We start from the raw sequence: 12786 nt of genomic DNA on the forward strand, positions 1-12786 counted from the left end.
GTAATGTACTCCCCTGCCTTCACTGCTGTCTGGGTTTATCAGCGGCTGAGATCTCAGCCATGCCTTCATTACATTTAGACTTAACTATTTCAATCTCCCACATTTCTGCCTTCTGTAAACATGATCAGCCGAGCAGTCAGAAAATAGAAAATTTTCACTCGACCCTATTATTTTCCCAGTCAAAAGTGTCAATGTGCCTCACTGCTTATACTGCTGTGTGCTTCTTCATCACCCTTACCCTGTGCAGAATGCAATGGATGGGGTATTCTGTACAGTTACAACTTACATGGCAAGCTAATGTCCTACTTTACATTCTCCAAATTTCACAGTGACATCAATGGTGACGTTTGCCACAGAGAGAGAGAATCTGAAGTGGGGGGGGGGGAGGAGGAGGAGAGTGGAAATGTGAAATCACACAGACCATAAAATGTCCAAGGGAGGTATTGTTGTGGTCAGCAGCCTTTGAGAATTGACCCTCTCAAAAACAAAATGCTTCACCAAGTTGTAGTTGTTTTGAAACCATTTCTCAGCCTTTCTGGGTTTTGCAGTTGGAGCCATTACAGAGGTTGCACAGGCTCCTGGGGTTTCCAGGCTGAGCACTGACTGACAACTGACCTTTGGACAGGTTTCTTCAATAGTTGAGCAGTGTCCAGATGCACCACCTTTCCAGCAGAGAGCATTGGACCGAAGTCAAAGTTACAGACCTATCTGGGATCAAATACAAAGCTCTTAGTTGCTGTTTGTTCACATTCTGCAGGCTTATCCCCCTTTTTTTAACAAGACACACTTAGCATAATCTGTGTGACCTTTCTAATGTTCTCAATGCAACATGGCAGCAGATAGGGGATGCGGGCATTTGATTGACTCGGAGGGGCAGTGTTCGGGGCCTTCCACTCCTCCCAGTTATGCCTGGGGTGGGAACCCCATGGACACTTTGGCTACCTTCTGGCCAGGATGCTAATTGAGGCCCTTGCGTGAGCAGGGAAAATCCTTGACAGGGAGCCTGAGAAACAATTTTTATTTTAAATTCTGTCACAGAATCTATTTCCAGTCCTTTTGCTGTCCTTGAGAAGGTGGTGATAGGCTACCTTCTTAAACCATTGTAGTCCACTTTGTACAACAATGCTATTAGGGAAGGAATTTTTATCCAATGACACTGACGGAATGGCAATATATTCCAAGTTAGGTTGGTGACTGACTTGGAAAGGAATTGAAGGTGATGGTGTTCCCATTTATATCCTACCCTTGTCCTTCTAGTGATCTGGTTTTTGGAAGATGCTGTCCAAGAAACCTTGGTAAATTTCTGCATTGCATCTTGTAGATGGTAAGCGCTGCAGGTACTGCAGGTGGGGAGAGTGGATGCTTGTGGACGTGATAGCAATCAAGTGGGTTGCTTTGTCATGAATGGTGTCCAGCTTCTTGTGGTGTTTGGAGGTGAAATCATCCAGGCAACTGGGGAGTATTTCGTTCCACTCTTGTAGGTGGTGGACAGGTTTTGGGGAGTCAGGAGATGAGATACTCACTGTAGAGTTCTTAACCTCTGACCTGCTTTTGGTTTGTGGTCCATGTAAATCCCTGGTGGTTGCTTGTGGGGATTCTGTGATGGATGCTATTAAATATTGACCGGCAATGTTAAGATTCTCTCACTGAAAATTGTCAGACATTTGTATGGCTGACATTGTTTTTGGGAATATTGAGAGGAAATGGAGAAAGGGTGGGAAAATGGGTTGTGAGTGGTCCTACTTTCAAAGCTGTCATTGAGGGATATAGGATTAAGAGGGGGAAGTATTGAGGGCCATACCTGGTTCCTCCGACCTCCTCATTTAGTGACCTCTCACTCACCTGTGGCCTGGTTCTTTGATGCTAAGCCTCTGCTAAATGCATTATTGTAGCTGCCGTACTCCCTGAAGGGTATTGGAAAATTTTCAACCTCCAATCTGCTAGTAGCACATACTGCGTGGTGTGGGGTAATGTTCACCTCTGGAGTTCTAAACGCTGGGGTAGAACTTGATTCTGACAAGTGGATGAGATGACTGTTTAAAAGGGAGTGCGGCAAAAGAGGAGAAATTACAGACCGATTAGTCTAACCTTCGTCATGGGTAAGATCCTGGAATCCATTGTGAAAAATGCGATTTCTAAATACTTGGTACTGTGTGGTAAAATAGGGCAAAGTCAGCATGGTTTCATCAAGGGAAGGTCATGCCTGACAAATCTGCTACAATTTTTTGAGGAAGTAATTGGCAGGTTAGACCAAGGAGAGCCAGTGGATGTTATCCAACTGGACTTCAAGAAGGCCTTTGACAAGGTGCCACACAGGAGGCTACTGAGTAAGATAAGGGCCCATGGTGTTAGAGGCAAGGTGCTGGCATGGATAGAAGCCAGTTGTCTGGCAAAAAGCAGGGGGAGATAAGAGTCCTTCTCAGGATGGCAGCTTGTGACAAATTGTGTTCTGCAAGGCTCAGTGTTGGGACCACAACTTTTCACTTTTATACATTAACAATCTCTATGAAGGAACGGAGGACATTCTGGCTAAGTTTGCAGATGATACAAAGACAGGTAGAGGGACAAGTAGCATTCAGGAAGCGGGAAGGCTGCAGAAGCATTTGGACAGGTTAGGGGGAGTGTGCAAAGAAGTGGTAGATGGAGTACAATGTGGGAAAGTGTGAGGTCATGCACCTTGGTAGGAAGAATAGAGGCGTGGACTATTTTCTAAATGGGGAGAAAATTCAGAAGTCTGAAGTGTAGAGACTTGGGAGTTCTAGTCCAGAATTCTCTCAAGGTAAACTTGCAGGTTAAATCAGTAGTTAGGAAAACAAATGCAATGGTAGCTTTTATTTTGAGAGGAATTGAATATAAAAGCAGGGATGTACTTACAAGGCTCAGTAAGGCTCAGGTCAGACTGCATATGGAGTATTTTGCAGAATTTTGGGCCTCACCGCTCAGGAAGGATGTACTGGCCTTGGAGTGTGTTCAGAGGAGGTTCACAAGAACGGTCCCAGGAATGAACAGCTTAACATTTGAGGACTCTGTGTGTCTATACTTGATGGAGTTTAGAAGGATGAGAGGGGACCTAATTGAAACATACAGAATACTGAATGACCTGGACAGAGTATGATGTTGGGAAAGTGTTTCCATTGGTAGGAGATACTCGGACCTGAAACCAGAGTCTTAGAGTAAAGGAAAGAGTTTTTAGAATAGAGGTTCACTCTCTCGGCGGAGCAGGTAACGGCTGTCTGGTGGTGTTTTTTTTTAAGTCGCGGGTATAGTCCAGTTTTTGTTTTTTTACGGCTAAAATTTAAAGTTTTTTTTAAGCGCCTAGCGGACCAGAAAGCTGGTGTTGTGCTAGCTTACCTGGGAAGGTTTTTTTTCTTATAAAAGCGCGTAGGCGAGGAACCCGAGGCACTACAGGGGTAGAGCCTCCCACCCGCCCTCCTCCTCTAACCTAATAATAAGACCCGTTGTGGTAAGCAGGTAAGTGCTGCATTTTGCTTGTTTGTTTCTTTAGATCTAGTTTTTAAAGTTTACCTTTTAGAGGGATGGCAGCGAAGGCAGTGCAATGTTCCTCTTGCAACATGTATGAGGTGAGGGAAGCCATTAGCGTCCCTGCTGATTACACTTGCAAGAAGTGCACCCATCTCCAGCTCCTCCAAGACCGAGTTAGGGAACTGGAGCTGGAGTTGGATGAACTGCGGATCATTCGGGAGGCAGAGGTGGTCATAGGTCAGAGCTTTAGGGAAGTAGTTACTCCGAAAGATATAGAGAGATGGGTGACAGTGAGGGGGAGTGGGAGGAAGCAGCCAGTGCAGGGATCCCGTGCGGTCATTCCCCTCAAGGACAAGTATACCATTTTGGATACTTGTCGGGGGGATGACTTACCAGGGGTAAGCAACGAGGTTCAGGCCTCTGGCACGGAGCCTGTCCCCGTTGCTCAGAAGGAAAGGGTGGAGAAAGGTAGAGCGATAGTTATTGGGGACTGAATAGTGAGGGGCACAGATAGGCGGTTTTGCGGGGGCAACAAAGACTCACGATTAGTATTTTGCCTCTCAGGTGCAAGGGTACGTGATGGCTCTGATCGTGTTTTCCGGGTCCTTAAGGGGGAGGGGGAGCAGCCCCAGATCGTGGTCCACGTTGGAACCAACGACATAGGTAGGAAGAGGGGTGAGGATGTGAGGCAGGCTTTCAGGGCGCTAGGTTGGAAGCTCAGAATTAGAACGAACAGAGTTGTTGTCTCTGATTTGTTACCCGTGCCACGTGATAGAGAGTCGAGGAATAGGGAGAGAGAACAGTTAAATGTGTGGCTACAGGGATGGTGCAGGAGGGAGGGATTCCGGTTTCTGGACAACTGGGGTTCTTTCTGGGGAAGGTGGGACCTCTATAAACAGGATGGTCTACACCTGAACCTGAGGGGCACCAGTATCCTTGGGGGGAGGTTTGCTAGTGCTCTTTGGGAGGGTTTAAACTAACTCTGCAGGGGCATGGGAACCTGGACTGTAGCTTTAGGGTACAGGACCTTGAGTGTAGGGAGGTTAGGAACAAGGCATCGATCTCGAAGGAGGGTGCCTGTAAACAGGAAGGTGGCTTGAATTGTGTATACTTCAATGCCAGAAGTATAAGAAATAAGGTAGGTGAACTTGCAGCGTGGGTTGGTACCTGGGACTTCGATGTTGTGGCCATTACAGAGACGTGGGTAGAACAAGGACAGGCATGGCTGTTGCAGGTTCCAGGGTTTAAATGTTTTAGCAGGGTCAGAGATGGGGGTAAAAGAAGGGGAGGTGTGGCATTGCTTGTCAAGGATAGTATTACAGTGGTGGAAAGGACGATGGAGGAAGACTTGCCATCTGAGGTAGTTTGAGCTGAGGTTAGAAATAGGAAAGGTGAGGTCACCCTGTTAGGAGTTTTCTACAGACCTCCTAATAGTCCGAGAGAAGTAGAGGAAAGTATTGCGAGGATGATTCAGGAGAAGAGTGAAAGGAGCAGGGTGGTTGTTATGGGGGACTTTAACTTCCCAGATATTGACTGGGAAAGCTATAGCTCGAGTTCGTTAGATGGGTCGGTGTTTGTCCAATGTGTGCAGGAGGGTTTCCTGACACAATATGTAGACAGGCCAACAAGAGGTGAGGCTATACTGGATTTGGTTCTAGGTAATGAACCATGCCAGGTGTTAGACTTGGAGGTAGGTGAGCACTTCGGGGACAGTGACCACAACTCGGTGACTTTTACTCTAGTGATGGAGAGGGATAAGTGTGCACTGCAGGGCAAGAGTTATAGCTGGGGGCAGGGAAATTATGATGCAGTGAGGCATGACTTAGGATGCGTGGATTGGAAAAATAGGCTTTAAGGGAAGAACACAAATGATATGTGGAGATTGCTCAAGGAACAGCTATTGGGTGTCCTTGATAAGTATGTACCAGTCAGGCAGGGAGTAAAGGGTCTTGTGAGGGAGCCGTGGTTTAATAAGGAATTGGAATCCCTTGTGAGAGGGAAGAGGGCGGCCTATGTAAAGATGAGGCGTGAAGGTTCAGTTGGGGCGATTGAGAGTTATAAGGTAGCCAGGAAGGATCTAAAGAGAGCTAAGAGCAGTGAGAAGGGGACATGAAAAGTCCTTAGTTGGTAGGATTAGGGAAAACCCAAAGGCTTTCTATAGGTATGTCAGGAATAAAAGGATGACTAGGGTAGGTATCGGTCCAGTCAAGGATAGTAGTGGGAAGTTGTGCGTGGAGGCGGAGGAGATTGGAGAGACACTAAATCAATACTTTTCTTCAGTATTCACTCAGGAACAGGACATTGTTGCTGATGTGAATATTGAGTCTCAAGTGATTAGAATGGTTGGCCTTGAGGTATGTAGGGAAGAGGTCTGGGGAATACTGGAAAGGATGAAAATAGATAAGTCCCCTGGGCCTGATGGCATTTATCCTAGGATCCTCAGGGAAGCTAGGGAGGAGATAGTGGAGCCATTGGCCTTGATTTTTATGTCGTCATTGTCTACGGGAATAGTGCCAGAAGACTGGAGGATAGCGAATGTGGTCCCCTTGTTCAAGAAGGGGAGTAGGGATAGCCCGAGTAACTATAGGCCAGTGAGTCTCACTTCTGTTGTGGGCAAAGTCTTAGAGAGAATTGTAAGGGATAGGATTTATGAACATCTGGATAGGAATAATGTGATCAAGGATAGTCAGCGTGGTTTTGTGAAGGGCAGGTCGTGCCTCACAAACCTTATTGAGTTCTTTGAGAAGGTGACCAAGGAAGTGGACGAGGGTAAAGCAGTAGATGTGGTGTATATGGATTTTAGCAAGGCGTTCGATAAGGTACCCCATGGTAGGCTAATGCAAAAACTACGGAGGTGTGGCATTGAGGGTGCATTAGAAGTTTGGATTAGGAATTGGCTGGCTGGAAGGAGACAGAGGGTAATAGTTGATGGTATAGGTTCATCTTGGAGTGCAGTTACTAGCGGTGTTCCACAAGGATCTGTTTTGGGACCATTTCTGTTGGTCATTTTTATAAATGACCTAGAGGAGGGGCTTGAAAGCTGGGTGAGCAAGTTTGCGGATGACACGAAAGTCGGTGGAGTTGTGGACAGCGAAGAAGGATGTGGCAGGTTACAGCGGGATATAGATAAGTTGCAGAGCTGGGCAGAAAGGTGGCAAATGGAGTTCAATGTAGCTAAGTGTGAAGTCATTCACTTTGGTAGGAGTAACAAGAAGATGGATTACTGGGCTAATGGTAGGCTACTTGGTATTGTGGATGAGCAGAGAGATTTTGGTGTCCATGCACACAGATCTCTGAAAGTTGCCACCCAGATAAATAGTGCTGTGAAGAAGACATATGGTGTACTGGGCTTTATTGTTAGAGGAATTGAGTTCCGGAGTCCTGAGGTCATGTTGCAGTTGTATAAGACTCTGGTGCAGCCTCATCTGGAGTATTGTGTGCAATTTTGGTCGCCATACTATAGGAAGGACGTGGAGGCATTGGAACGAGTGCAGAGGAAGTTTACCAGGATGTTGCCTGGCATGGTAGGAAGATCATATGAGGAAAGGCTGAGGCACTTGAGGGAGATTTGATAGAGGTGTACAAGATGATTAGGGGTTTAGATAGGGTTGACAGTGAGAACCTTTTTCCGCTAATGGAGTTAGCTGTTACTAGGGGACACAGCTTTAAATTAAGGGGTGGTAGGTATAGGACAGATGTTAGGGGTAGATTCTTTACTCAGCAGGTTGTGAGTTCATGGAATGCCCTGCCAGTAGCAGTGGTGGACTCTTCCTCTTTATGGTCATTTAAGCGGGCATTGGATAAGCATATGGAGGTTATTGGGCTAGTGTAGGTTAGGTAGGCTTTGGTCGGCGCAACATCGAGGGCCGAAGGGCCTGTACTGCGCTGTATTTTTTTCTATGTTCTCTAGGTAAGGAGAAACTCAGCTAAAGAATGAATCTATGGAATTCATTGCCACAGAAGGCTGTGGAGGCCAGGTCATTGAGATGGATAAGTTGTTCAATTAGAAGGGTTACAGGGAGAAAGCAGGAGAATGGGGTTGAGAAACTTATCAGCCATGATTGAATGGTGCAACAGGCCCAATGGGCTGAATGGCCTAATCTCTGCTCCTATGTCTTAAGGTGTTATGACTCCTGCTTACCCTTCAGCTGGTGGGCCAAGACCCGTGTTACCATCTCACTCATCTCTTCTTCAAAGCAAGCTTTAAATTACATCATTAATTATACAACTTTTCTTGACTTTTTGTACCGGATGGGAACAGCAATAGATTTGTAACTGGACTATTAATCTGGAGATACTGACTAATGGTCCAAATGACACAAGTCTACACCAGACTATGGGGGGGTGGGCATTTGAAATGCAGTTAATTAATTAAATCTGGAACACAAATACTCATCAGTAACTGTGACCAGGACACTTTAAAAAAAGAAACAGGTTCATAAGTTTTGGGATGGAAATTCACCACCGTGACCGAGTCCAGTCTTTACGTGACTCTAAGTGCAAAGCAATGTGGCTCTTAACTGTCCTCGAAATTTGCCAAGTTAGCCACTCAAAATTGCTTTATCAAGGCAGCTCAGCTAGCCCATCTCATGTACAATTTGGAATGAGTAATAAACATGTTCTTTCCAGCAAAACCCCCATTTGCATGAATGGAGTTAAACAAAATAGAAAACTTATGCATCAGTTCAATTCAATTGTAGTTGCTCCTCCATGTGAGCTGCTTCCCGGATCAGCACAATGTGCTGTCCTTTTCTCCAAGTTCTTATCTAGCTTCCCCTTAAACTAACCCATGCCTTTCACTCTTTTTTTTAATCTGGTTGTGAATTCTACATCCTTAATTCCTTACTGATTTATTAGTGACTGTTTTTTCTCATGGCTCTAGTATTGGACTCTGTCTCCACTCTCCCTCAGTTAGTACCATCTTCTCCACATCATGCCCCTTCATCATTTTAAAGTCCAATGTTGTGTCAATTCTCAGCCTTTTTCTTCCTGATAAAAGAACTTTCAGCTGATCCACTGATAAACTCAGAAATGAAAGACAAATGTTTATGAGAAAGTTTTGGACTTTGTCAACATTTTTCAGCTTTGTGTTGCAGGTTTAGTTGAGGAAACTTCAATTGGTCTGCCATGTTTTAAACTGAGTATGATAGCACTGGTGTGAATAGGCATGTAATTCCTTGCCTGAAATCCAGGCTCTGGTTGGCTTTCATCTTTTGGCCTCAGGAGGAACATTGGAGCTGGCAACAAACCATTCAGAACTGGTTTCAAAACCCCTTTTTTTTAATCTGCTAAAGCAATGAGGTTTCCTTCATAACTTGATTCTCACTATCTTTTCAAAGCAAGAGAAAGGTTTGTGTTTTGAAGAAGCAGACTTACTTACGCTGAGGGTAAGTCAAGATGGAGAAATACTTTTTTTTTGCAGCTTAACGGGTTTTTTGCTCAATGTAAGCTTTTTCCACTTAACATAAAATAAGAGTAGAAGTAGGCCATATATCCACTTTGAACCTGTTTCATTATTCAATAAGACACATTTCTATCTACTCCTGATCAATGTTTGGAAGCACTGTATTAGAAATATTCAATGACTACCAACTTCTGAGGCCTAGCATTTCACAGTTACACAACCGTCGGGGCAAAAAAATTGTCCTCGTCTGTCCTGAAAGGCTGACCCTGAAGATTTAACAGAATCCTTTACTTCTGGTCTTACCCATGGTCGATAGAAGCTTTACTATCTTCTTCACATGAACCTTGTTACTGGGTTGTAAGAAATTATTCTGTTCAGCAATATATTTATGATTGAATATTCTTTCACCTCAAAATGAACAAGGTTATTGATATCTTTTAATGAATAAATCTATACATTAGGCAAACAGTATGTCAGTATTCTGATATCATTTGATGTGAAATGCTCATTTGATTGATTTAGATACATTTAAGTTCTACCAAAAGTTAAAATGTATAAAAGTGCTCATATAGTAGACTGTGTGATCATTGCTCATTTATATGTAAATTCTGCATCTTTAAGTTACAGACTACTTGAGTAACATTTCTTTCAAGAACAGAATTTCAATTAACTGACGTTGTTAAAACATCTCATTTTTCTCTTTCTCTTCACCTTTTCTGTTTAACTTTGTTTTGTGGATAAAATGAGGACTGCAGATGCTGGAGATCAGAGTCAAAACGTGTGGTGCTGGAAAGGCACAGCCAGTCAGGCAACATTCGAGGAGCAGAAGAGTCGACGTTTCGAGCATAACCTTCCTAATGAAGAGCTTATGCTTGAAAGGTCGATTCTCTTGCTCCTGACCGACTGTGGTTTTCCAACACCACACTTTTTGACTGGCTCTCATGGAGCCACACAACAATTTTTATTAAAGAATGGTTTCTCTAGAGCGGAGAGGGGGAAGCAGCGTTCTTGCTGCAAACGTTGATGGCCCTTCAGAGTTGTGTTTTATCACAATGTGGAGGTGCTGATGTTGGACTGGGGTGGACTGTGTCAGAAATCACACAACACCAGGTTATAGTCCAACAGGTTTACTTGAAATCACAAGCTTCTGGAGTGCTGTCCCTTCATCAGGCTAAGTGACTTCACCTCCAAAAGCTTGTGATTTCAAATAAACCTGTTGGACTATAACTTGATGTTGTGTGATGTCTGACTCTGTTTTATCACTTTAGGTCAGATGAAATACATATTTTGCTAAGCAAATATTTTTTTTCTACCCATTTTCACAATTGAATTGTGAACGATATTGAAGAGAATTGTAACTGTGGCTTCACCAGGTCTGCACATTTTCCAGCTGCACGGCATTGATTTAGATAACCCAGGAGACCTGGCAAGACCTTCCCACCTTTTATAAATCAATGATTCTGAAACCAGTCTAAGGTTGTCAGTTGGTCTTCTATGAGTTATATCTTTATGCATGGATAGATTGGATAGATGTTATCTGCTAAGCAATCCTGAGAACTGATATAGTTTAGCTGAGATAGGTTGTTGGTCTTGTGCAATGAAAACAGCCTTGCTGATTTTGATAAGAAATTTTGGTTATCTTTTCAATGCTACTTCACAGCATATTGTTAGAGTCATACAGCACAGAAACAGCCCCTTTGGTGCAGCCAGGCCATACAGACCATAATCCCAAACTAAACCAGTCCCACCTGTGTGTGCTTGAGCCATGTCCCTCTAAAGATTTCTTATTTGTAGGACATAGAATATTACTGCATAGTACAGACCCTTTGGCCCTTGATATTGCGCCGACCTGTGAAATCAATTTGAAGCCCATCTAACTGACACTGTTCCATTTTTGTCCGTATGTCTATCCAATGACCATTTAAATGCCCTTAAAGTTGACGAGTTGCAGGCAATGTGTTCCATGCCCCTGCTACTTGGAGTAAAGAAACTACTTCTGACATTTGTCCTATATCTATCACCCCTCGATTTAAAGCTATGCCCCTTGTGTGAGCCATCACCATCAGAGGGAAAAGGCTCTCCCTGTCCACCCTATCTAACCCTCTGATTATCTTATATGTCTCAATTAAGTCACCTCTCAATTTTCTTCTCTCCAATGAAACAGCCTCAAGTCCCATGTACTTATATGATTATCTTTTAAACATTGTAATTGTACCCACATCCATCACTTGCTTTGGAAGTTCATTCTACACAAAAACCACCCTTTTTAGAAAAAAAGTTGCCCCTCATGTCTTTTTCTCTCCTCACCATAAAAATATTCCCTCTAGTTTTGAGATCCCCAAAACCTTGGGAAAAGACACCTGCCATTCACCTTATCTTGCCCCTCATGATTTTATAAACTTCTGTAAGGTCACCTTTCAGTCTATCAGTCGCTCCTTTTAATTCAAACCCTCTATTCCCAGTAACATCCTGGTAAATCTTTTCTGAACCCTCCCTAGTTTAATAATATCCTTCCTATAATAGGGAGACCAGAGCTGGACACTACTCCAAAAGAGGTCTCACCAATGTCCTCAACCACCTCAATATGATGTCCCAATGATGTCCCGAGCAATGAAGGCAAGTGTGCCAGTTGCTGTCGTAATCATCCTAGCTATATGGGATACAAACTTTAACAAATAATGTATCTGAACCCCTAGGTCTCCGTTCATAAAATCATGGAACCCCTAGAGTGTGGAAGCAGGCCTTTCTGCCCATCCAGTCTACACTGACCCTTAAAAGGGCATGCCGCCCAGACTCTCCACCTAGACTCACCTCCCTCCCCCCGCCCACTTACCTATTCCTGTATTTCCCATGGCTAACCCACCTCGCTTACACATCCCTGGGACACTATGGGTAATTTAGCATGGCCAATTCACTTAATCTGCATATCTTTGGATGGTGGGAGGAAACCGGAGCTCCTGATGGAAACCCACATGCACTCGGGGATAATGTGCAAACTCCACATGAGCAGTCACCAGAATCTGGAATCAAGCCCAGGTCCCGGGTGCTGTGAGGCAGAAGTGCTCATCACTGAGCCACTGTGCTGTCCCTGCTCTATAACATTGCTTTGTTCTACAACACTACCCAAGGTCCGACTTTTAATTTCATAAGTTTTGCCTTTGTTTGTTTTACGAAAATGTAATATCTCACATTTATTTAAACTAAACTCTATTTGCCACTTTTCAGCCCATTTAACCTAATTGATCAAGATCTCTTTGTAATCTTAGATAACCTTCTTCACTGTCCACCTTACCACCAATCTTGGGGGTCATCCACAAACATACTAATCATGCCTTCTATATTCTCATCTAAATCATTTATATAAATGACAGACAAAAGTGGACCCAGCACTGATCTGAATGGATAACAGCTGGTCATAAGCCTCCAGTCCAAAAAATAACCCTGTACTCTCGCTGTCCCCTGCCGTTAAGCGAACATTGTGTCTGGTTTGCAAGCTCCTCCTGAATCCCATGTGATCTAACTTTACCAATTAGTCTATCACGTGGAACCTTGTCAAAGGCTTTACTAAGGAGCATGTAAACAATGTCTACTGCTCTGCCCTTGTCAATCTTCTTGGCTACTTCCTCAAAAACACTTAGTCAAGTTTGAGACATGATTTACCTTGTTTAAAAACAGGCTGACTATCTCTAATCATTCTTTGTCTCTCCAAATACATATACATCATATCTTTCTGAATTACTTCCAACAACTTACCCATCACCAACGTTAGACTCACAGGTCTATAGTTCCCAGGCTGCTGCTTACATACCTTATGACACAAAGGTACAGCACTAGCCACTCCTCCAGTCATTGGCACTTCACCTGTATTTATAGATAGTAAGAATTTCTGCAAGAGGCCC

General features: G+C 43.9%; 1 protein-coding gene and 1 long non-coding RNA gene across 2 annotated transcripts in view; one reads left to right on the forward strand and one right to left on the reverse strand.

Annotated features, from left to right (window-relative positions):
• The window catches only part of LOC132821786 (uncharacterized), a 97681-nt gene that overhangs the window by 68246 nt on the left and 16649 nt on the right, over positions 1-12786 (reverse strand). The gene's annotated exons all lie outside the window — the stretch shown is intronic.
• The window catches only part of aadac (arylacetamide deacetylase), a 64183-nt gene that overhangs the window by 13243 nt on the left and 38154 nt on the right, over positions 1-12786 (forward strand). The window lies entirely within an intron of this gene.

The sequence above is a fragment of the Hemiscyllium ocellatum genome, chromosome 13, assembly GCF_020745735.1.
Source record: "Hemiscyllium ocellatum isolate sHemOce1 chromosome 13, sHemOce1.pat.X.cur, whole genome shotgun sequence".
Classification (NCBI taxonomy): Eukaryota; Metazoa; Chordata; class Chondrichthyes; order Orectolobiformes; family Hemiscylliidae; genus Hemiscyllium; species Hemiscyllium ocellatum.